This window comes from Sorex fumeus, unplaced genomic scaffold, assembly GCF_029834395.1.
Source record: "Sorex fumeus unplaced genomic scaffold, SorFum_2.1 ptg000086l, whole genome shotgun sequence".
Lineage (NCBI taxonomy): Eukaryota > Metazoa > Chordata > Mammalia > Eulipotyphla > Soricidae > Sorex > Sorex fumeus.
Genome location: NW_026606143.1, coordinates 7,560,315 through 7,584,462, shown reverse-complemented (window position 1 = coordinate 7,584,462; position 24,148 = coordinate 7,560,315). Strand labels below are relative to the sequence as shown.

Sequence of the window (24,148 nt, the reverse complement as noted above, 5' to 3'; positions counted from 1 at the left end):
CACTGTCCTCCCATTGTTCATTGATTTGCTCTAGCGGGCACCAGTAACGTCTCCATTGTGAGACTTGTTACTGTTTTTGGCATATCAAATACGCCACGGGGAACTTGACAGGCTCCGCCGTAGAGGCGGGAAACTCTTGGTAGCTTGCCGGGCTCTCCAAGAGGGATAGAGCAATCTAACCCGGGTCGGCCGAGTGCAAGGCAAAGGCCCTACTCTCTGTGCTATTGCTCCATTCCGTATGTATTGCATTACATATACGCAAAAATATACTCATTATGTTCTACAACTTAAATTTATAGTGTTATTTATTTATTATACTTTGAGAATACAAAGGAAAAGGGACAGATAGAGGTACAAATAAATGAATAGGCATGCCAAAAATGCAGAATACTGTAAAATAAATATAATCACAAGAATCCTGTTCCAGGATATACAAGTTTAAGTTAATAATTTTAATTAAAGTTAGTCCTTTGACAACAGACTTCAGATTTCACTTACCATAGTATGGTAGTTATGAATAATCATATAAAGTACAAAATGGACTACTGACTCTTGTGTCCACACATTGTTACACAAGTAACAAATGTACAATATAACCACTGATCATTTCTGCTACCGAAATGGTGTCTCTGGGACAATATGTGGTGCAGGGAACCGAACCCAGGTTGGCTGCATGCAAGGCAAGTACCTTACCCTCTCTATTATTGGTATGCCCCCTTTCTAGCATTTTATTTAGAATTCACTTGACACTTAGCAATCACTTAAGTGATTGCTTAATCACTTAACTTCCCGTTAGTCGTCGATTTGCTCGAGCGGGCGCCAGTAACGTCTCCATTTGTCCCTGTCGCGTGCTAGTGTAGCCCAATGGCATCTCTTCGCTCCGGGAACATGGAGGGCCTCAAACCGATCGTTCATGACCTTGACAAAGAAGTCTGACCATCTGGTAGGTGGGCGGCCACGCAGTCTCTTGACATCCCGTGGAATCCAATCAGTAACAGCTCTAGTCCAACGGTCGTCTTTAAATCTCATTACGTGACCAGCCCATCTGATTTTCGACACCTTGGCAAATGAGACAGCGTCCCTGATCCTTGATCGTCGACGGATGTCAGAACTCCGGATTCGTTCTCTCATTTGAGTGAAACGTGATATTCCAAGCATAGCTCTTTCTATTCTTCTTTGGGAGACCTGAATGGCGTTCTCATCTTGTTTGCGTAGGGCCCAGGTCTCTGAGGCATATGTTAATGCAGGAAGAACAGTGGAATCAAAGAGATGTGCCCGGAGCCGGAGGTTCTTCGTCCTCTTAGCTATTTCTTCGACGTTCTTGAAGGCGTTCCAAGCCGCTCTCTTCCTCCTGCGCAGCTCGGGTGCCAGGTCATTTGTCATGTTGACCTCTCGACCTAGGTACACATAGCTGTTGCATTCGGAGATGGTCGTTCCATTGAGAGCGAATGGGGCGTCAGGAACAAGGCTGTTTCTCATAAACATTGTCTTCGTAAGATTCAGCTGTAGTCCTACCTTTCCACACTCACGGTCAAAGTCGGCCAGCATTTGTGCCGCTTGGCTGATGTTTGGTGTTATTAAAACAATGTCATCAGCAAAGCGGAGGTGGTGTAGTTGCCGACCATCTATCTTCACTCCCATTCCTTCCCATTCCAGTCGTCGCATAATGTTCTTGAGGGTGGCACTGAAGAGTTTTGGTGAAATGGTATCACCCTGCCGCACCCCTCTCTTGACATCAACGATCACTTCTTTGTAGAATGGTGAGATCCTGGTAGTGAATCCGCAATACAGCTCACGGAGGATCCTGATGTATTGGGCTTGAATGCCCTGATTGGCTAGGGCTTCAATGACCGCTTCCGTCTCAACAGAATCAAAGGCCTTCTTTAAATCAATGAACGTTAAGCAGAGCGGCATCTTGAACTCCCGAGAAACCTCAATGAGTTTGGTTATCGTGTGGATATGGTCGATGGTGCTGAATCCTTTGCGGAACCCTGCTTGCTCACATGGTTGTCCTTCATCTAGTGTTCTGCCAATCCTATTCAGGATGACTCGAGTGAACAACTTGTAGATGACAGACAATAGGCAGATCGGGCGATAGTTGCCAATGTCATGGATGTCTCCCTTCTTGAACAGTAGTACGGTCCTGCTGGTTTTCCATTGAGATGGAACCTTGCATTCAGACAGGTAGCGAGTGAAGAGCCGAGCCAGTGTATTGATGAGTACTGACGGCAGGTTCTTCAGGTGTTCAGGTCTGACCTTGTCTGGGCCGGGTGCTGTTTGCTTCTTTACTGACGAAATGGCGTGTCGGATTTCGGAAGGGAGAACGTTGGGAACGACATACCCATCCTGTGGAATTTGGTATGTCGGCAAGTGGACATGGCTATCGAAGAGATTTGAGTAGAAGTCATGGATAATCTTCTCCATTGCCGTTCTGGAGGATGTGATGGATCCATCAGGACGTCGGAGGGCAGTCATCTTGGTCTTATAGTTGGCGAAGGACAGACGGGCGTTACGAATACTTTTCCCGGCTTCTGCTGCATCTATCACTACTTCTGCTCTTCTCTCTTTGAGGTCTTCCTTGATCGCATCTCTGCACTGCTTTGCAAGCTCGGACGTTAGCTTGCGGTTGCCTGAGGCATGCGCCAAACCACGCTGGCGAATTAGCTCAAGAGTTTTCGAAGATAGGCGACTTTTTGTGGCTATCTCTCTCTTGGCGTTCCTCGCACATTCATGGAGGTGCTGAACCAGTCGATCGTATTCCTCGTCAATGTTGTCAACAATGGCATCTTCCCATGTTGCCGCAATAGTACCAAAGAGTTCCCAGTTGGTGGTCGTTCTGGGAGTTCTCTTTTTAAACTTTGCAGCCCTTTCTCCCCGCTCTGTGAAGTAGAATTTTGCACGAAGGAGACGGTGGTCCAATCCCGTTCGAAATTTTGGGACAACAGCGACATCAGTCAGGCAAAACCGTCGATTGAATATGATGTGGTCTATTTCGTTGTGGAATCGTCCACCGGGAGACTCCCATGTCCATCGTTTAGATTCTGCCTTCTGGAACTGTGAGTTACCATGAATGGTCTTGGTCGACATGATGAACTCAGACAGTCTCTCACCCTGTTCGTTCCATTCTAGGCCATGGGTTCCGATGTGAAGTTCTTCAGCTGATCTTCTCGGTCCTATCTTGGCATTAAAATCACCCACAATGATCTTGTAGAAGGTGTGGTCTTCTTTATAGAACTTCTCTAGCTCCATGTAGAACTTCTCGATTTCTCTTTCATCATAATGAGATGTTGGTGCGTAGACAACGAAGATAGAAGCTGCAGGCAGTGAGCCACATCTATTCAAATGTAAACGTCCGATTCGGGTTGTTAGGCATTCGAATGAATCAATGCTCTTGGCCAAGTTTGTGTTGACAAGGACACCGACGCCTCCAACACCTCTTTTATCGCATGTTCCGAGGAACAATTCTTCTCCAGTGTCGAAAACGGCATGGTGAGATTCGTGTCTTCTTGTCTCGGTCAGACCAATGATGTCGTACTTGATCATTCGCGCTTGTACCATCAGGTCCTCGATGGATGCATCTGATGCTAGCGTACGTGCATTGAAAGTACAGACGATCATTTTTGTCTTCCTTCGTTGTGGCAGCCTAGGTCGGCCTTGAGATTTTGTCGGCCTCTCCTTTCTCATCCTTCTCAGTGCTGCCATGTCGGTGAAGCCTTCAGGGTCAGGTGAATAAGACCAGTTGTAGTTACTGGTTTTGGCATATCGAATACACAGCGGATAGCTTGCCAGGCTCTTCCGTGCGGGCGGAATACTCTCGGTAGCTTGCCAGTCTTTCCGAGAGGTATAGAGGCTTTTGGGGTGACCTCTAATCACCCTTGTAGGTGTTACCATATTTGAACCCTATCAAATATGGTACAACAATTCCAGAAGACGGGTATTTAGTGTCTTATGATGTGTTGCGCGGCCGCTTGCGGCCGCGCGGGTCCGGAAAGCATCCTGGAGTGTGGCGACGGCTGGGTAGTGGAAGTAGTGTCGAGAGTGGAAGTCTGCCAGTGGGGTATTTATCTGGGTAGGGTGGGTCTCCTGTGCACAATTCGATCCCTGGGTGGTTGATGGAAGCAGACAGGGCAGGGTAGGGTGGGGCTCCTGATTAGAATCCCTTTGTCACCTGTGGTGGTGGGAGCAAGCAGAGAAGCTCTGTCCCTGGGTCCGCCGAGCCTGGAGTCCAAGGTCTCAGAGAGTTCCGCTTACCTTGTTCTGTGGGTCTTCAGTTGTGCGTGGGTCTCGGCCGGAGCTGGCGCGCGGGTCCGGAAAGCGTCCTGGAGTGCAATAAAGCCTCAAAATTATTTGGGAGAGTTCTCCATACCCCCTTCACTCACATTTCTCTAATCAGATTATCTCACACAACTGTAAGTGTAGTGTGATGATGATCTAAAGGAAGAACACTGATGTAACATGCAGTGCTGGAGACATGATTGGAAAATTCCATTTCCCCAGTGTTGTCCTTTTGCTGTTTAGCTCTAAACAAGTTTCCCTCTTTTCAATTTTTTCCCAGGGCCTCTTCTATTCATGACCTTGATACTTTGTCCTCCTTCCCTTTCCTCTATTGATGTTGCTGTAACAGTGGGGCTCACGCACAGTGCTCATGAGCTCTTGACTGTGGTGCTCACTGGCTGCGGTGCTTGTGGCGGTTGCATACCTTAGTTGAGGTGCTCATGCACATACTGGCTTTAGTGCTTCTGGAGGCTGCACATGTGCTTGGTTGTGATGCTCGCGCATGTGCTTTCCAACGCTCATGACCCTGGCTGTGATGTTCCTACATATTTTAAAATCTATTTTGGGGAATTTTTCTGCAGGGGGAAAGCACACACGCGGTGGTTCTCAGGGAACCATAAGCTGTGCCAGGGATGAAACCAACATCAGTCAAAGTCACCACATGCAAGGCAAGTGCCTTATCTCTTGTATTACTTCTCTGGCCCCAACACATGTTTTTATTTGAGGCATTTGTGGGGGTCACACCTTTTAGTTGGAGTGTGTAGTTGCACACAAACACCTGGTTGTGGTGCTATTGGGAATCGATTTCTGTTCAAGGGATCACAGGCAGCAGAGTGGTCAGGCATAAGGAGCAGGAGGATGAGGGCCATACTTGGTGATTGCATGGCCCTGGGGAATCATACTGTGGTTTCGTGATTGCATAGCAGATGCTCTAGCCACCGATTCATCTTCCAGTCCCATTGTCCCTGGACACTTTTGAAAATTACTGTCCTTTCTATCTGTCTGATTGTCTTCCTTATTACATTGAGGTTAAGCATTTTTATTTTGGCAAGAAGACTTTTGAAATGCTGCTAGGCTATATCGCTGAACCCCTCAAGGAGACACATAAAGTTGATATGTCTTATTACTAGTAAGTGTTATTATTACCTTTGAGCCCTTCGGTAAAGTTGACAGGTTTCTCCACTGTAGAGCTACTATTTTCCCCTTTGTAAATGATCTATCTTGTGGCGAGGTACTTTGCGTCGATACAAATAGCTATAGCTCATTAAACTTTCATCCACATCATCAAAGCCCCTTGTCTGCAACAATGTAGTGTCTGCCAAATGGTTATTTTTCTACTTTTCTCATTTAAAAACATTTAGCATGGAGCTGAGAGATAGTACAATGGGTCAGGTACTTGCTTTGTGCACAGTTGACCAGGATTAGTTCCCAGAATACTATGAATACATAGAAGACTATGAGACAAAAATAAAAGGAATGAACTAGAATCAAACCTCAGTCTAATCTTGGGAATATGTTCTGAGAAATGTATTGTAGATGATTTCATTGTAGTGCATGTATCATAGAGTCTAATTACCCAAAAGTAGATGTGCATAGCCTACAGCGGATTTTGGATCTTTGTTATAGATTATTGGGACTACTGTAGTATACACGATGTGTCAGTGAATGAGATGCCATGAGTGACACATGCCTGTGTCAACACACACGGCAATTTAGCTGAATCTGTAAAGAATTACTCTGTGTGAGAAAGGGCAACTCCTAAAGTTATGTACTGTGTAATTCCATTTATGTTAGCTTTTTGAAATGATAAAATTCTAGAGATTCAGGCAGTCTTATGATTGCCAGTGGTTTAGAGATGGAGGTGAATGGGGTGAAAGAGAAGTTGACAATCTTATAAAGGGCAACATTCCTTGTCCAAATAGAAATGTCTGCATCTGGGGTGAAGGCAATGAATAGTGCATTTGCCTTTTATGCAGCCGACCGAGGTTCAGTCCCTGGCATCCCATATGGCTTCCCAAACATTGTCAGGAGTAATTCCTGAGTGCAGAGTCAGAAGTAATCCCTGAGCATTGCTGGGTGTGACCCAAAAAGTAAAAAAGTCTGCATCTTGAGGTGGTAGATACACAAAGCTACACATATGATGAAAATGCATAATCTTACATACACGAGTACAAGTAATACAGGGGTAATGCAAGTACAGGAGAGGGTGATCTCAATAGTAGTACACTAGCAACTCTGCTAGACATCACACCACTGAGCGAGCAGAGCAAAGTATATAAGGTTTCTCTGTATTTCTAATAACTGCCTGTGAATGTACAATTATCTCAATAAAATTTCCAACAACAACAACAACAACAAAATGATCATTAAGGCACCAAAGGAAGTAACAGTCACAGGAAGCAGCTACCAAACCTAGGGCTAGCGAATAAAAATGGAATTATTCAAACTAGAATCTTGGATTCCTGAAGATGAAACTTAGATATCTGAGTTGGGACAACCAGATTGCTGAGGAGAGGGGCAAAACTGAGGTTCTGCAAGTGCCCAGGAAACTTCAATTTACTCCCCCCTCCCCCACACACACACCTCAAGAAAACTGTTGCTGACTCAAGCAAAAGCAAGTTGTTGCTACAATAAGGAAGCTTTGCTGCCCTCTTCCTCCTCCAGCCTCCCTGTCTTTCTCTAGCCCCCTCTATCCACAGAGTTCAACACTGCAGCTAGCAAAATAAACCTGCCCTAGAAGGTGCTTTGTATCTTATTGATTTGTAAGAATTCTGTTAGAGCACAGCTTGTTTTTGTTTTTGTTTTTTGGGCCACACCCGGCGATGCACAGGGGTTACTTCTGGCTTTTCAGGCAGGAATTACTCCTGGCGGTGCTCAGGGGACCACATGGGATGCTGGGAATCAAACCTGGGTCGGCCACGTGCAAGGCAAACGCCCTACCCGCTGTACTATCCCTCCAGCCCTGAACCTAGCCTCTTAAGCCTGAACTCTGACCCCATACGGGATTGTGTAACTGAATAAGAGTGTTGCAAAACTGTGACAAAAGTAACACACAGTCATTGAAACTGTATTTACTATCAGTGTGTTGTTGGTAGGGCTTGCCAGGTGTTGCATTGGGATGGTGGGGGGTTTAGGGGTGGTGATGGTGGGGGAAGAGGGTCTTGAGAAGAAAATGTTTGAGGAACCATATCAAAGTGGGGTTTAGAAGGGTGGGTTTGTATAATAACCTAATAATTGGCACAGTATCCAAGGCTAATAAATAGATCTCCTTCTCCTACTTGAAAAGACTTATTTTGTTATCTTAAAACATTGGGGAGCAGGGATTAGGACCACCTCAGGGGAAATTTCTGGTTCTGTGCTCAGGAGTGACCCTTGATGGAGTTCAGTGTGGAGCTGGGGATCAAACTAGGGTTGACTGCATGAGCATCTTAATCTTAACCCTGGTACTATCTTTGTGGTCCTTAAGCCATTTTTTATTGAGATAATAACACTAAGTGAGGCTGTCCTTCTAACAAATTTTAAGTGCATGTTTTAGCTGAAAATGTTATACAACAGATCTTTAGGGTTTATTAATTTTACTTAACTAATAAACTTATGCCCATTGATTAATAACTCCCTATTATTTCTCTGGCCCCTCACCAGTCCCTAGTAACCACCACTCAGTCTTTGATTTTATGAACGTGACTAATTTACCTACTTCAGATTAAAAGAATCACACAATATTGCCTTTCTGTGACTGGCTTATTTCACTTAACTTCGTGTCCTCCAGGTTCAATGATGCTATTGTATAATACAGAATGTATTTTTATTAAGACTACATAGTTTTCACTGCTTTGGTTGTCTGTGTGTGTGGGTATGTGTGAATTACATTTTTTTTTGTTATTTATTCTCTGTGGATAGACATGCGCATTGTTCCTATCTCCTGGCTCTGGTGCAATGAATATGTTTATGCAATCCCAATTTCAAGTTTTTGGGATAGAAATCCAATAGTGGGACTAGTGAAACATATGACCATTTTAGTGTCTTTTGGGGGGGTTGTATGCCATACCCGGCAGTGCTCAGGAATTACTCCTGGCTCTGCACTCAGGAATCACTTAGAAATCCCCCTACATAGGGGACCACATGGGATACTAGAGATCAAACCCAGGTCAGCTTTGTTCAAAGCAAATTCCCTACCCGCTGTACCATTGTGCCAAACCCTAATGTGCATTTCTTAAGTATTAAAGTTGATAATATTTGCATGCATTTATTGGCTAGTTGGCTATCCACTTTTGTGACGTGCCAGTTCTAGTCTTGGGCATTTTCCCATTGAGTTATCTAATTGATTTGTAGAAAAACAGCCCTTTGACACTCACAGATTTCCTAGTATTTTCTCTCATTCTGTGACTTCCCTTTGCAGCCTCTTAAGCCTGTCTTTTGATAAACTGCCTTAATTTATTCTTAAGATCCTAAATTTAATACTCTGATTTATCAATCTCTCTTTATGACTTGTTTTTTTATGTCCTGCTTAAATAATCTTGTTTTGACCCTGAGTCATGATATTCTACAATACTTTTGTAGAGGCTTTATTGTTTCGTCTGCCTAGATTTGATTTGTGTGTGTCAGATGTAAAGTAGGGATCAAGATTCTATTTCCCACATGCTTATCTGATTGTCCTCATATTACTTATTGAAAAGACTGTTTCTCCTTCACTGCCCACTGCTCTGCTGGACTCCAAATATGCTGGAGCTATTTTTGGACTCCATTTTATTTCATTGCTCTCTATATCTATTCTCATGCTAATAGGATATTAGTCTACTTATTGAAGCTATACCAAGTCTTAAAAACTCTTAGAGGATGTTCACACAGCTGGTTTTAATTCAAGATTGTCTCAACTATTCTTGGTCTTTGGCATGTCCATGTCAAATTTATAATCGGTTTTTCAAGTTCTACCAAAGCAACAAAACAGGTTGGAAATATAAGTAGATTGCATTGAATATATAGATCTCTATGGGGGGAGAATTGACATCTTTATGATATTTACTAATATGTATGATATTTACAAATTTCTGACTACAGTATTTTCCCCTTTATTTAGGTTTTCTTTCAAGCTTTTCAATGGTGTTTTTAAACTGCAAACTACATAGGAGTCTTGCATGCTTTTTGGGTAGGCTTTTTCTGAGAGGTTTGATTAAATCTTGTATATGCCCACTAATTTTCAGTCTGCTTTCCTGTCATTACTGAAGGAGACATTCTAAAATAGCCCTCTATTATACTGATTTGTCTGTTACTCCTTGAAGTTCTATCAATTTTTCCCTTTGCTTTGAGGCTAGGTTATTAGGTGATTATCATTATAAGCCTGGAACAGTCTCCTGGGAAATGGAACCTTTTATCATGATGAAATCATCTCTAGTCATGCTTTTTTGCCTAGAAGTCTATTTTCTCTAAAATTAAATTAATTATGCCAATTTCTTTTGGCTGGTGTTTTTATTAGTATATCTTTTCTGTTCTTTCCTTTTAAACTTTGTTCTACCCTATGCTTAGATATGCTTCCTCTAAGTCTGTTGACTATGATTTTGAAAAACACCGCCTGCTATCCTTTCCCTTGGGAACATTTAGTTTATTTGTGTTTAATGAGAGTTAGAAATATATCTGGGTATATTTGGGTTTACATCTACTTTCTTACTGAGAAAGTAGATGCCTTCTATTTGTCTTTCCTGTTATATATTATCTTGTTACTTTTGTTGTTGTTGTTGTTGTTGTTTTTAATTTGTGTGTGTGTGTGTGTGTGTGTGTGTGTAAGGGGTCAAGCCAAGGAGCCCCTTTATACTTTGAAAAACTTTGTTCTACCACTGGGCTGCTATCCTGGCATTCATTCCACCTTCTATTAGTGAAGAAGTTAATGCACTTACATTTTTCTTCCAGCGATTATTCTGAACTTGCTTCCTTAACTCATATATGTTTAAGACCTTTATGTTCTCTTAGCCATGTAAAAGATCTTAAGAAATCTTAACCCATTTACGCCATCCAATTTATCTGTCAGAGTTAGCCTTATTAGAATTCTCTCTAAACATCCAACCAGATGCTATTGTCATTTGTTTACCCAGCTGTATTCATCCATTGACCTATTTTCTCTTCATGTGTCTAGTTACTTTCTGTTGCTTGACACACGTTGTACCTGTTAAATTATTTATAGAGAGTCTTTGAGGCCTAGGATGAGGGTTTCATCTTCCAGATGAATGCCATTTTCTTCTGCAGGTCACCGGGGCTGTGCCATCTGGGGTGCCTGCAATTGAATGGCAGGTAAAGTCAGGACTATGCTGTTGCTCTGAGGGCTGAGTTACAGGTGAACCCCCCTTCCTCGTAGGCTCTCCAAGGGTTCCCAGTAAAAGCATGGAGTTCACTAACCCCTCTTTCCTCTCCTAGATATTACCTGACTCCTGCTGTTCCAGCTGTTCCTGGTCACTTCCTCCAGAATGGGCAAATGTCCCAGAGAAAGTGGGGCCCCAATTCTCACTTACCTACTTGATACTGGCCTTGTAATTCTTCATTATATTGTTGCTAATGTGTCCAAAATTTTTGTAGGGGTCATTCCCAGCACTTTCTTCAGTAAGGGGGTACATCAGAGACATACCAGGGGTGCTCAGAAGACATGAAGTACCAGGGATCAAACTTAGAGCTTGCACATGCAAGGCATTTTTTTATTTTTTATGTAGGAATATTGCTATTTATTCAGTCATTGATTAGGCTGATTGAATTGGGCATGAACTCCAACTTACATTTTTTTCCTTTTTTATAATTTTATTTATTGAATCACCGTGAGAGCAGTTACAAAGCTTTTGGGTTTAAGTCTCAGTCATACCTGTTCCTTCACCACTGCCCATTTTCCACCACCAAAAACCCCAGTATAACCCCCATCCCATACCCTCCCCTACCTGTGGGGCAGATGATTTCCACATTACTCTCTCTCTACTTTTATTACATTTAATATTTCGATACCAGACTCACCATTATTATTTGGGATTTTACCCCAACACTCAGATCTGCTGAAAAGGCAACAGTAGACAATTTGTTTTCTATTGCTGGTTATGAATAACATATGATGTCACATGGCCTTAGTAGTGGCTGTGCGATTTTGGAATTCCGAAGTTTTAACAATTAAATCTGGAGGGATTTCTGCCAAAAGTGGCTGGTTTCCGAGATTTGTTCCTGAGTCTCTTGGATCATGGCCAAGCAGCTTGATCAGGAGCCAGAGAGGCTGTTTGTGGGCAGCAACTTGGGATCTCGTTGGGGCAGGGAGGAAGGGCCGGCTCTATCCCATCCCAAGAGGCCCCACGTGTCTCATCACTGCAGGCCCAAACCTGACCATCCGATGGCCTCTGGAGGATGGCGGCCACTGAGCCACCAAGGGGAACAGGCCAAGGCACAAAACCTATTCCCACTTGGGGTGGCCTGGCACCGGTAACCTAATGCAGGGACAGAACGCATTTCTGCCAAAAGCCACTGGGTTCCAAGATTTGTTTCTGAGTCTCTGGGATCATGGCCTTTAAACAGCTTAATCAGGAGCCAGAGAGGCCGTTTGTGGGCGGTGACTCGGGGTCTTGTTGGGGTGGGGAGGAAAGGGCCGGCTCCACTCCAATCCAGTGAGGCCCTACCTTGTCTCATCACTGTGGGCCCAAACCTGACTGTTCAGTGGCCTCTGGAGGATGGCAGCCACTGAGCCACCAGGGGGAACAGGCTAAGGCACAAAACCTATTCTCACCTGGGGTGGCACAGCACCGGTAATCTAATGCAGGAACCAGACTCATTTCTGCTAAAAGCTGCTGGGTTCTGAGATTTGTTTCTTAGTCTCTGGGATCATGGCCGTTAAGCAGCTTGATCAGGAGCCAGAGAGGATGCTTGTGGGTGGTGACTCGGGGTCTTGTTGGGGTGGGGAGGAAAGTGCTGGCTCAACCCCCATCCTGTGAGGCGCCAAGTATCTTGTCACTGCAGGTCCAAACCTGACTTTCCAATGTCCTCTGGAGGATGGCGCCATCAAGCCAACAAGGGGGAGCAGGCAGAGGAACAACACCCTTTCCGCCCTGGCATGGTCTTGCACCAGTAACTCATTGCAGGGACCAGACGCATCTCTGCCAAAAGCTGCTGGGTTTCGAGATTTGTTTCTGAGTCTCTGGGATCATGGCCGTTAAGCAGTTCGATCAGGAACCAGAGAGGCCCTGCCTCCAATTATATAGCTAAGCCTGACGTGGTTTGTCTGTGTGTCTCCCACATACCTAAGTTTTGACTGTTTACTTTCTTGGTTAACTTTGCCCCAAGTTTTTGGAGTCTGGCCAAAGGCACAGCAGCAATTCTGGGGTATCTGGAAGTCAGAAGGCGCCCTCAGGCTTCTGATACACTAGTCTTACAGGTACAGATTGACTTGCTGGTTGCACCATACCCCCTCAAGTCATGTTTTTTTTTGAGGAGGACACTTCTGGCATTGCTCAGGGGTTACTCCTGGCTCTGTGCTCAAGGATCACTCCTTGTGGTGCTTAGGCGACCATATGGGATCCTGGGGATCAAATCCACATTAGCCACATTCTGTATTATTGCTCCAGCCTACATATGCAAGGCATGTGCTCTACCACTTCTGCTATCTCCTGGGCCCTCCAGAGACATGTTTTAATTTTTTCAATAAGTTGTTTTAGTTTCTTGAAGGTTGAAGGGTAGCCCAAGTATACTCTGCTATTAGTGGGGTAAGAAATTCCTTATTAGGCTTTAATTTCTAATTTCCCTGATTATTTAGGAGTTTCAAAAGTGGTCATTCACATTTTGTCTTCTGTGAATTGACCATTCAAATCTGTTGTTTTTCCTTTGTTTTTGGGTTACACTCCACAGAAGGGTTTACTTCTGGCTATGTGCTCAGGAACCACTGCTGCGGGGCTTGGAGAATCATATGGGGTGCAGGGGAATGAATTCAAGTCAGACAGGTGCAAATCAATCACCTAATCCACCGTACTAGTTCTCCACCCCCAAGTTTTTTCTTTTTAAATGAGACTTTTGGAAATTCTTTGTGAATTATGGATGCTTATTTTTTTTTTATCAGTGATATAAACTTTTAGCACCTTTCTGCTCCAGGTTTAGCTTTCATTCAGTCATTTGTGTAGTCTGGAAACAGAATTTCTTGGTCTTCTACTTAAGTTCATTTGACCACATTGAGCCTTTTGTTTCATGATTTTGGATTTTACGAAGTCTTTTCTTACCCTGAGGTAACAAAACAATATGCATACACAAGCATATATATGCATATAAAATATATTCGCATATATATGTTGCTTTATGGGTCACACAGCGATGCTCAGGGGTTATTCCTGGCTCTGCACTCAGGAATTACTCCTGGCAGTGCTTAGAGGAACCATATGGGATGCTGGTGATTGAATCTGGGTCAGCTACGTGCAAGGTAAACGCTCTACCCACTGTATTAATGCTCCAACCCCACCTGTATATATTTCTATATAACATTTTCAGTCTCACAGATTTGTGTTTCACCTATAAGTTTCTTTTTCACTTATTTGATGTTGGGAACTAGTGTTGCTCTTGGCCATATGGATAACTCAACGAGGAGTCCATGATTTCACCCCTGTGCTGAACTTCCATCTTGGCTGTTGTCCATTTTTTCCATTCTTTTCTTTCTAAGACCACCAAGCTCTTCCTTGGGTCTACTCATTCCTCTCTGGGTACTGTCCATTTCATTCCAATGGAATTCTCTCTAATATATTTGTTTTCCTGGCATCAATTCCTCTTCAGATGTTTATTCCTTTTGACCTAGTACAACTCTGCCCTTGTAGTTTGTTTAGACAAATGACCCTTGTCATTCAGGGAGCTGAAGCAGACAGCCTGTGATTGCGGGCACAAATCCAAAGCTCTTATTAAAGGAATAAATTCTCCCTGCATTTCCTGGCTTGTGATGAGCTTTCTGCTTTTCCCCGATTGCCACTCAAGGATCCTGTGTGTCCTAGGCTGTCGTCTCTACAAGCTGTCCTCCCAGAACTGGGTCACTCTCAGGCTTTGGAGGAACCAGGGCCTGACAGGGACAGCCAGGTCCTGTCACAGGGCCAGCAGCTTCAGCCATTGCTCTGCTGTCCCCTCTGACAGGGACCACCAGACAATGCTCTGTGAAATTCTTGGGTCTATTCACCGTAGAACCCGTAAAGACTTTCCAGCTATCTTGACCCATGCTACTATCTTTACCCACATTGTCATGAAGGCACTCCTGGAAGCACTCATTCACTGACTACCTGGCACCTGGCTCACCTCCACCCCTCCAGCTAGCATCCCCAGAGCCTCCATATTGACTGTGACACAGGGATAGATGAGTAGCCTATAGTTGACCCTTGAACCAGGTGGGCATAAGCCCCCAACAAATGGAAAACCTTCCAAATGTAATTTTGGACTACTTATCCAGATTTAGCTAACTATTCCTCGGTATCTAGTAGGAATTGGTGTCAGGACTCAGGTAGTGAGGATGCTCATGTCCCTTATACTTGCTGCCCCCCTCCCTCCCACCACCAATCTGGCCTCTTCATCCAGGATTCAACTTGCCAAACAGACATGGATCATTCTTTCCCTTTGGTTTTTGCTTGTTATTTGAAAAGAGTTTTTTTTAAAACAAAAATCTCTGGGTTTTATTGAGGAAGAAGGAGAACTGAGTGTGGGGCACTTGGACTGTATCTTGCCAAGATCCCATGTCCAGGTGGTTCTGGGCACAGGGAGGACATGATAAAGTAGGAGTGTTTTAGAGACCCAAGAAGGTCACCTGACATGAGGAAAAAAGGGAACGAGTCTTAAAAATTAATTAATTAAAAAAATATATATACACACATTAAGGTGCCAGGGAGAGAGCTCAAGACACAGAGCCAGGTTCCATTCTGAACATGCAAAATCCCCCAAATAGAGTAGGAAGTAGCCCCCAGCAGCCCTTTGAGTGTGGCCCACCAGATATATAGGTATGGATATATGAATTCAAAATTATACATATGAAGTAAAATTTCATTTATTATCCTTCCTCCATAATGCCACCATGCTGAACTGAGCGGGGAGTTTTTTTAGGGTTCAGAGCTCTAGGCCAGCAGATGAGGAGGAGGTACATGAAGGCCTACAAAACGGAGAGTGTCTGGAACATCACAGTTACTACTTAGCAAATGTCACTGATCGCCTTTATTAGCTTTTAGAGTCTTTCATTAAAATGGGTTCAGAGAACTATAATTACTGTACAAAAAACATGAACTTTCATTTTAATGATTCTTGGCAAAATATCACCATAGAACTCACAGTGCTGTGAGCAATGGTTGAAAATGTCACTTTTATCAAGACATAGACTAGCTTTGGGTATTATAATTATGAAGTCTGCTCATTAAAAGGTCAATGTTACTCTTCCAGCCTTTATCATTTTTTGAAGTTCTAGGGATCAGGACCTGGGTCACATATACAAGGCATGTAATCTATTGCTTACATCCAGACTGATCGTCAAAACTTTAACAGAATTTCAGCCACACCCAAGGAGCTACTTGTGGTGGAGTTCTTGGGGCGATACTGTGGTCCTTGGTGGTGGGGGGTATGCAGTGCTCTGAGATCAAACCCCAGGTTCCTGCATGCAAAGCATGTGCTCCTGTCCTTTGCATGTGCTCCCCTCCCCTCCTTGGCCCAGTCCATCAAGACTTTTTAGAAAAAAATTTAACATGTATGTCCTTGATCACTGAGATCTTCCCCCCCACACACACATTAAAAAATAGTAATTCTCTTTAGAGATTGAAATGTTTTGTTCTTGGACATGCCTTTTTAAAAAGTTTGTTTTGTGTTTTGGGTCACATTTGATGATGCTCAGGGGTTATTCCTGGTTCTGCACTCAGTAATCACTCCTGGAAATGCTCAGGGGACCATATGGGATGCCAGAGATCGAACTCTGGTTGGATGCATGCAAAGAAAGTGCCATACTTGCTGTACTATCTCTCCATCCCTGGACATGACCTTTTTGGGTCTGCTCCATTTGTCTTGGTTTTTGTGCATGCACCAAGGTGCTCAGAGCCTACTCCTGGAAGGGCACTTGAGAGTCAGGGGTACTCAGGGGACTACTGAGGAGCCTAGGGTGGAATTCAGGGCTCCCACATGCAAAGCATGTGTGTGCAGCCTTTTGAACTACCTTCCCAGTCCCTGACATACTGGTTTTAATTTTGGTTTGGTTTTGGTTTTGATTTGGGGGCCTCATCTGGCAGTGCTTAAGGGCTATGTTTTTTTTTTAACCAACTTATATAACAATCTCCAATTTGCTGCAAATTGTCTTTCCAAGTTTGCGGTCTACAACTTTTTTGTAGGAAAGGTTGTGTTTATGGGATGAAGTCTTTAGTTGCTTTGTGACTTCTTTCTCTTACATAAACTTTCATAAGCTTAATTCTCTTTTAGAAAATTCTTATTTAGTTCTACATTCTTAAATTTTTTAAATTTTTAAAATTTAATTTTAATTCTATATTCTTTTAATTATTTAATTCTACATTTCTTTTTTCATTGTCAAATGAAATAATAAAACTAATTTGCAGGCATAATAACTTATTTTAGCTTTAAAATTGATTTTTAGCCAAAAATCCTTACTTACTCCTTTGCCCCCCAAATTTTCTTTCACACAGAGTACAATTTAAGGTGCTGGAGTGATAGTACAGTGGTTAGGGTGTTTGCCTTGCATGCAACCTACTGGGGTTTGATCCCTGGCATCCCATGTGGTCCCCTGCGCACCGCCAGGAGTAATTCCTGGGTGCAAAGTCAAGAGTAAGCTCTGATCATCGCCAGGTGTGACCCAAAAATCAAAAAGAGAAAGTACAATTTAAGGATGGGAATTTAAAATTTACAACAGTGGTGAAGCTCCTGCTTTGCATGCATGAAGCCCTGAGCTCAACCACTGATACTACAAAAAAAAGAGAAAGAAATGTATTTCATGCATCACTCTTTATTCTTTTTGATCAACAGCCATTTTGCAAAGGTCCTATTATAGTAAATCTACAGATTAATTTGGAAAATGTTGATACCACTAAGACACATTTCTTTTGTCAAAGAAGTTTAACTGTTGATTTGAATCTTATATTCTTTTAATTTAATTAATTTTGGGGGGGACTCCCAAGCAGTCCTCAGGAATCTCAAGAGCTACTCCTCTCCCTGTGATACTTGGCTCAGGGATGGTGGCCTGAAGGTCCTCTTCTCGGTGATGCACTGCAGGCCATCACAAGGGCCACTGCCACTGGTGCCCCATAGGTCAAACTTGGAGCCTCCGCACGCACAGTCTCTGCTCCAGACCTTTGAGTCATCTCTTTGGTCCAAATTTTCTACTTTTAGATTAGCTTTATGTTACTTTATTTTATTTTTTGGTTTTGGGGACCACACCTGATGCTGCTCAGGGCTTACTGCAGGCATTGTACTTAGGGACCACTTTAGCAAGGGATTGAACCCGGGTTGACCATGTGCAAGGCAAGTGCCTTGTAATCTCACTCCAGGCCATGTTTTATATTCTTGTAAATACCACGTATTCTGTTGGCTTTAAAAATATCCTGCTGCTTTCAATTAAGAATGGTGGCCTTTTATCATTAAGCATTTCTGACTCCATTAATATGAAAGAATACTGTTTCATTCCTTGCTTTGGTATCTGCCCTTTGTGAACTTGAATGGATGTCCTGTCCTCCTCTTTGCCAAGATAGTAACAAAAAGAACAGTTTTTTTCATCCTTTCCAACATTTCTGCTACTTTGTTCTGTTCTGGATACTGTTTTAAGAGCAATATTGAGTAACTATGGAGTGAGGAGGAAACGTTAAGTAGGTCCCGCCGAAGCAGTGTGCTCAGTATAATCTCCTCATTATATTAAAACATACAATTTTGTGCCAGAGAGATAGTACAGGGGTGAAAGAAAATATTTGTCTTGTACATGGCCAAGCCAAGTTTGAGAGCCAACATCACATAAGGTCCCACGAAACCTCCCAGGAGTGACCCCTGAGTGCAGAGCCAGGAGTGAGCCCTGAGTACAGCTGTGTTGCCCCTACCAAATACAAATTTACATATATTTACATGGAAAATACTAAGCTGATAGATACACAGAAGGGCTCTGGCAATTGTCTTTGAGTGGCAGAATGTGGGCTAACATTTTTGTTTCTCCTTATTTCATGTTCATTCTAAGAAAATCGTGTGTCATTTAGGTAATTTTCAAGATCTTGGTAATTTCATTCATTTTCATATTTTGGCCACACCTAGTGGTACTCAGGGGACCATATATGGTGCCGGGGATGGAACTGGGGCTGACCACATGCAAGGCAAGCACCTTCCTTGTACTATCTCTCCGGCCCAGTCCTGGCAATTTTAACATCTCTGTTATGTCATTTTCATGCTGAGTCTACATTGAAATGGTGATTCTTTATCTGCTAATACTTTTAAAGAGTTTTGTGTTTAAAATTAGAAGTGTATGTTGTCATGTTTCTTCTTTGATTACAAAGATCACTCCTGGTGGTGCTCAACCATATGGGATGCTGGGGATTGAACCCAGGTGGGCAGTGTGCAAGGCAAGCGCCCTTCCCACTGTATTATCACTCTGGCCCCTGCCATGTTTCTTTTGGGGGCAGCTTTTAAGATGATCATATAGTTTTCCTTTTCTCTATATTTCTCTATATTTTGCATATAGTCCATTGCACAGCTCCTAGGTGCTCAGTTGCATATGTTTTGAGAATTGGATATGTCCATATCTCCACCACCACCACAACTAGAATCTGCCCAGCACTGGAAAGTTTGAGGGAGAAATTCTGTGTGAGAAGATGTTGATTTTTGTGTCTGAGCCTTTGCCTAGCTAGGCCTGTTCCACTTTCCGCATCTCAGCTGCCAGTTTCTTGTTACAAGGGCCCGGGGGCCTGGGTGAGCCCCTGCCTGCCTGTCCCCTATCCAGTGCTTGGGGCAGAAGGGAGCCTGTTTCTCTGCAGGACAGGAGACCATGAGAAGGGGGCACAGTGTCAGTAGTCTTTGGGTGCCATCAGGTATCCAAAGTGCCATCAAGCCAATGTGGACCCTTGGCACCTCCCTCCTGCTTCTTTGGGGCAGGGGCACCTTAACTCTAACACTACCATCCCCATTGATTTCTATCTGCAGGTCACGACTTGTGTGCTGACACAGCAATAAAATCAGACACCACGTTCTGTACATTTGCTCCTGGAGCAAGCCTTCCCTTTAACTGGGTTGAGGACTTGCAGGACTCCAATGTCCTTTAGGGGGTTGCTACCCTTAGGATACTTGAAGTCATTGCCCTCAATGACCTTAACTTAAGGTCACTGTCCACTACCCTGCACCAGTCTTGCTGCATAGGTTTTGTAGATTCTCAGTGTCGGTTGCAAAAAGTTCATGGAATGATATCACGAATGATAACATGATTTAGTAAGCACATGGTGTATCACCATATATTAAACTTGGAGAAAACAGAAATACTTCTACTCCTCCATACAGGGTGGTATCCAGGGGATACTCTCACCTCTGTCTGTGCTCAGGAGTCACTTCTCCAGAGTGTTTGGGGGACCATGCCGTGGCAGGGATTGAACCCAAGCATCACACTTGCAAAGCATGTGCACAGCCCTTTGAGCCATCCCCCTGGCTCTTTTGTTCACTCCCACCAGCTTAATATTTTTTGTTTTTGTCTTTGTGCGACACCTGGCTGTGCCCAGGGCTGACTTTTCATGGGGGCTCGTTGGTGATACAGGGAGCCAGGAATTGAGCCTGGCCCGGCATGCGCAAGGAAGTACCCTGCCTGCTGTACTATCTCTGTCTCTCTGGTCTCGGGTTAATATTTTGCTGACTGTCTTTGAAATACCACAGAGTTCAGAAACTCAGTTTCACAGTAGCTTGTGCTTTTGGTCCTCTGTGCATTGAGCAGAACAAGTCCAAGGAAAGAGGACCTGGGAGTCCCTGAGTCAATGGTACTGGAGCTCAATGTCTTTCACTGAAAGTGATCTAGATGCGAACGTATTTTTTTTTTAATTTTTGGATGCGTATGTAATTTTTTTTTAATTTTTGGATCACACCCAGCGATGCACAGGGGTTACTCCTGGCTCATGCACTCAGTAATTACTCTTGGCGGTGCTTGGGGGACCATATGGGATGCTGGGAATCGAACCCAGGTTGGTCCTGTGCAAGGCAAACACCCTATCCGCTGTGCTATAGCTCCAGCCCCGTGTGCCTAAGTTTTTTTGTAGGGGTGACATTTACTGCAAAGAAACAGGTACTGACTCTCATTTATGTTGCCTTTATGTGGATCTTCTGAAAATGAGCCACCTTTGGGCAGGTTTTTTTCTAGAGTTGAATGTGTTTGGATACAAATACATCTGGACCTTGGAAGCCCCCGGGGTTTTTGCTTGGGCAGAGCCTCAGGCCAGGGCAGGGAGCTGAAAGTGTAAAGTAGGTCATGGAGGTTCTCAGCCAGGCTGCGAAGAAGCCAACCCCCCAGTGCCTGTGTTGGCTGGCTTCCTCCTGAGGCTTTCATCAGCAAATGAGAGATGGGCAAGGTCTCTGTACTGGGTGCCTACTGCACTCCAGTCATTCAGACTTTGATCCCTAGGTGACCTCACAACTTGGTTATTTTCTTCTTCTCTTCCTTTTTGCTTTACCTGGATGCTGTTTCGAACCGGCGCCAAATGCAGGCAACAGAATACTGTTGCCGGGAGATTTCCCCGGGGGGGGGGGACCCCAGGAACATAGGGTGCGCTCCTCTGAGACATGGTCTGAGCTGCCTTTTATCCCCACCCCCATCTTTGTGTGAGGCCTACCCCTGTAGAGGAAGTCCCTCTCCCTCTGCTTTGTCCCCGAGAGATTTGACCTACAATCCAAGGCGACAACTGCCTTTTCGGGTTTTATACATTTTATTCATACATTTCTCCAACTTTGAAATGACAAAAGCCCAATTCTATGGTTTCCCATTACACAGCATCCTACAGGTATGTATATTCTACAAAGAATACTATGGAGTTTCTCTTCCTCCCCTGTCACACAAAAGATAACTTATAGGGCTCCATCGACTTGTACTGTACTGGCAGTGCACAGCGTTCTGGTTGCTCCGGCGACAGGGCAAAGGGATCAGGGCGGGAGGGCGTGTGCTAAGGCATGTAAATAGATACACACAGAGAGAAAGAAAAGTGGGACATTTACAAAGAATCTGAACCCTTCACCTCCTGGGTGTTGAAGGACACCTCCAGCACAATCGCTCTTGCACGCTAAGGCTTTGCTGTACCCTGCAAATACTTACAATTGGATACGGTGAAATTTACAACAACGGTTAACATCGCTCTCTTTATATCACTGAGACAATACTTCAAAACCTTTTATAAAAAGGCGATTATACATACAGAAAAAAGAACACGTTGGCAAAACTTTATGCAAAACAACCCCAGAACTGAGTTTGGCGATGCGTCTGCATTGCAATTCAACCAGATACTTTGTGGTCTCAGCCTGCGGGAACCGGGGACCTGCACATCTGTCACCCTGACCACTGTCCCCACTGCCTCCCACCCACTCAGCTTTGGGAACCTTCCAGGACCTAGCCGAAGACTGGAACATGGAGTGCCCCAGTTCTTGTTCCCTTGGAAAGGAAAAGAATAGATGGGGCGGCTCACTGGAGAGAAATGCCCATTTCTCCTAACAAATACTTTCTGCTAAGAGGTTGTATCTCCACTACATCCCAAGATGGTCATCCTTCAGCCTGTATGGGCAAGAACTGTGGCACATTCCTCCATTTACTTGATGCTAACTCAAGTGACTAGCAGAGTTCCAGAATCCTGAGCATACATAAGGAGCTGCCCTTAAGGCCAGAAAATGCCTCCTGTCTGGTGACAGATAACTAGATTTTCTTTTGCTGGGTCATTTTTGCACAGGCTCAAGAGAGTGGATGGGAGGGTCAGGTGAGTGGTGGGGATGAGGGAAGCCTTGAATGTTCTACCCCCTGAAGAGCTAAGGCTTGCCAGAGACCGTGGGGTCTGCTTCCTCTCAGTGGACTGCCTCTGCCCACTTTCTCCAGCCCAAGCATGGCCACGAAAAGACTAGACTAGAGGGATGTGGGCTGGTGAGCACGCTCACCTCCCTTTCTTCCACTTCCCGGAGGCATGGCACAGTGAACCCTCGCTCATGAAGCTGGAAGACCAAGCCTTCCACAAGCTTGACATTTAAGGCATTCCAATGAGTGCATGCATGCGTGCGTGCGTGCGTGCGTGCGTGCGTGCGTGCGTGCGTGCGTGTGTGTGTGTGTGTGTGTGTGTGTGTGTGTGTGGAGGGGGGGGCAGAACAGCAAATGTTCAGCCTGAGGGCCAAAGCCCTGCAACTTCCGGCCCCCTGCCAGAGGGAAAAGCCTGAATTTCTGAGGTGAAGAAGAGGAAACATGCAGCCCTAGGGAAGGATTTCTAATGATAGCTTGTAGCCCTTCACTAAGATGCTGGGAGAAGCAAAATACCCTTCAAAGAAAAGAATTCATTAGCAGTGCAGAACAAGCGTCCAGCCCCAGGGACCTTTCCCGATCACATGCTATCCTCAGCTTTAGTCTCACAAGCCCTTGGAAAGAGGATGGAATTAGGAGACTGTGTGCTTTTCTGGAAAAACTAACAACTCCCCAAGTCCCCCATGCAGCTGGATAAGAGGAGGCGGCAGTGGCAGAGACAGCGGGGTGAGGATTGTCAGGGGGCTTTGGAACATGGCTCACTGTGGGTTGGCCCTCACTTCCAGGGAGGCCCTGTAATCAAGTTTATTGATCCAGAAACCTTGCTAGCTCTAGCAGCACAGGCTCTTGGCCACGAGTTAGAGGCTGAGCTGAGAAAAGAAAAGGACCCTCACATCAGTAGGAGTTGAGAGTTGGCTTGAGGCTCCCTGACCTTTGCAGGGACAGCTTGTGCCCTGGGCACATCCACCACCCAGTGCCTAACCACATCCCTCCCCATCCCCACAAAGGGGGTGGAGTACTGACAATATTTTGTTGAGGAATCAACTTGAAGTCTTCATGGATAGAAAATGGTGAGTGATTTTAAAACTAACCCAACCCCTCATTGTCAGCTTGGAAGCTGAACAAAGATCACTGATGTACAGGCTTGCCTGGAGCAGGTGGGTAGCCCCAAAGTGGGAGGGGGATTCTGAATGCAAACGGGAACTTGGGCTGAATCCTTCAACTGTGAAAGATTGGGCTTTTTCTTTTCTTTTCTTTTTTTTTTTTTTAGCTATTCTGCACGTCCCTACAGAAGGGTCCTAAAAGGTGCCTTCTGAATGCAACCAGCAAGAAATAGGTCACTCATTTCTTTTCTTCTCTGAGCAATGTATTCAAACATTTCACATGGCAGGAGATACATTTAATGGTGGTTTCAAAAGGCTACCATATTATTTTCATGGAAACTTCGGGCTGAATCAAATGGACATTTTCCTTTTTAGTGTCCAAATGAAATATGCTGTGTGGGCAAAGTAATGTCTGTCTTTTTAGAAAACCAGGACATTTCTTTTTTTTTTTTTGACAAACACTTCAGCATTATTAAAAGCCGCCCTCCCCCTTTTTTGGTTGAGGGAAATGTAGGAAGTAGGGGTGGTGGAGAGAACCCTCAGGATATGGCTCTTCAATTGATCAGTGAAATGAGTTAATCATCTAACCAGGTCTGTACAAGGGAAAACAATGGTTTTGTGGATGGAATGGGAGCCGTAAAGCAGCTTTTAGTCATTTCCTCTGTTTGCTTAGTGGACTTTTGTAATCCTGCAGCCCATTTACTCTCTCAACAGATATTTAAGTATTTTCTATTAGGTCATAAAGACCCCGCTTGCGGGAGGACACACACTAGTGGAATGGAACGGTTGACCTGCTTGTGCAGACGGCAAGGCTGTGAGTGCA

The 24,148-nt window shown here is 44.3% G+C and overlaps 1 protein-coding gene across 1 annotated transcript in view; it reads right to left on the bottom strand.

The window, feature by feature from the left end:
* The window catches only part of CASK (calcium/calmodulin dependent serine protein kinase), a 998,363-nt gene that overhangs the window by 486,431 nt on the left and 487,784 nt on the right, over nucleotides 1–24,148 (bottom strand). The gene's annotated exons all lie outside the window — the stretch shown is intronic.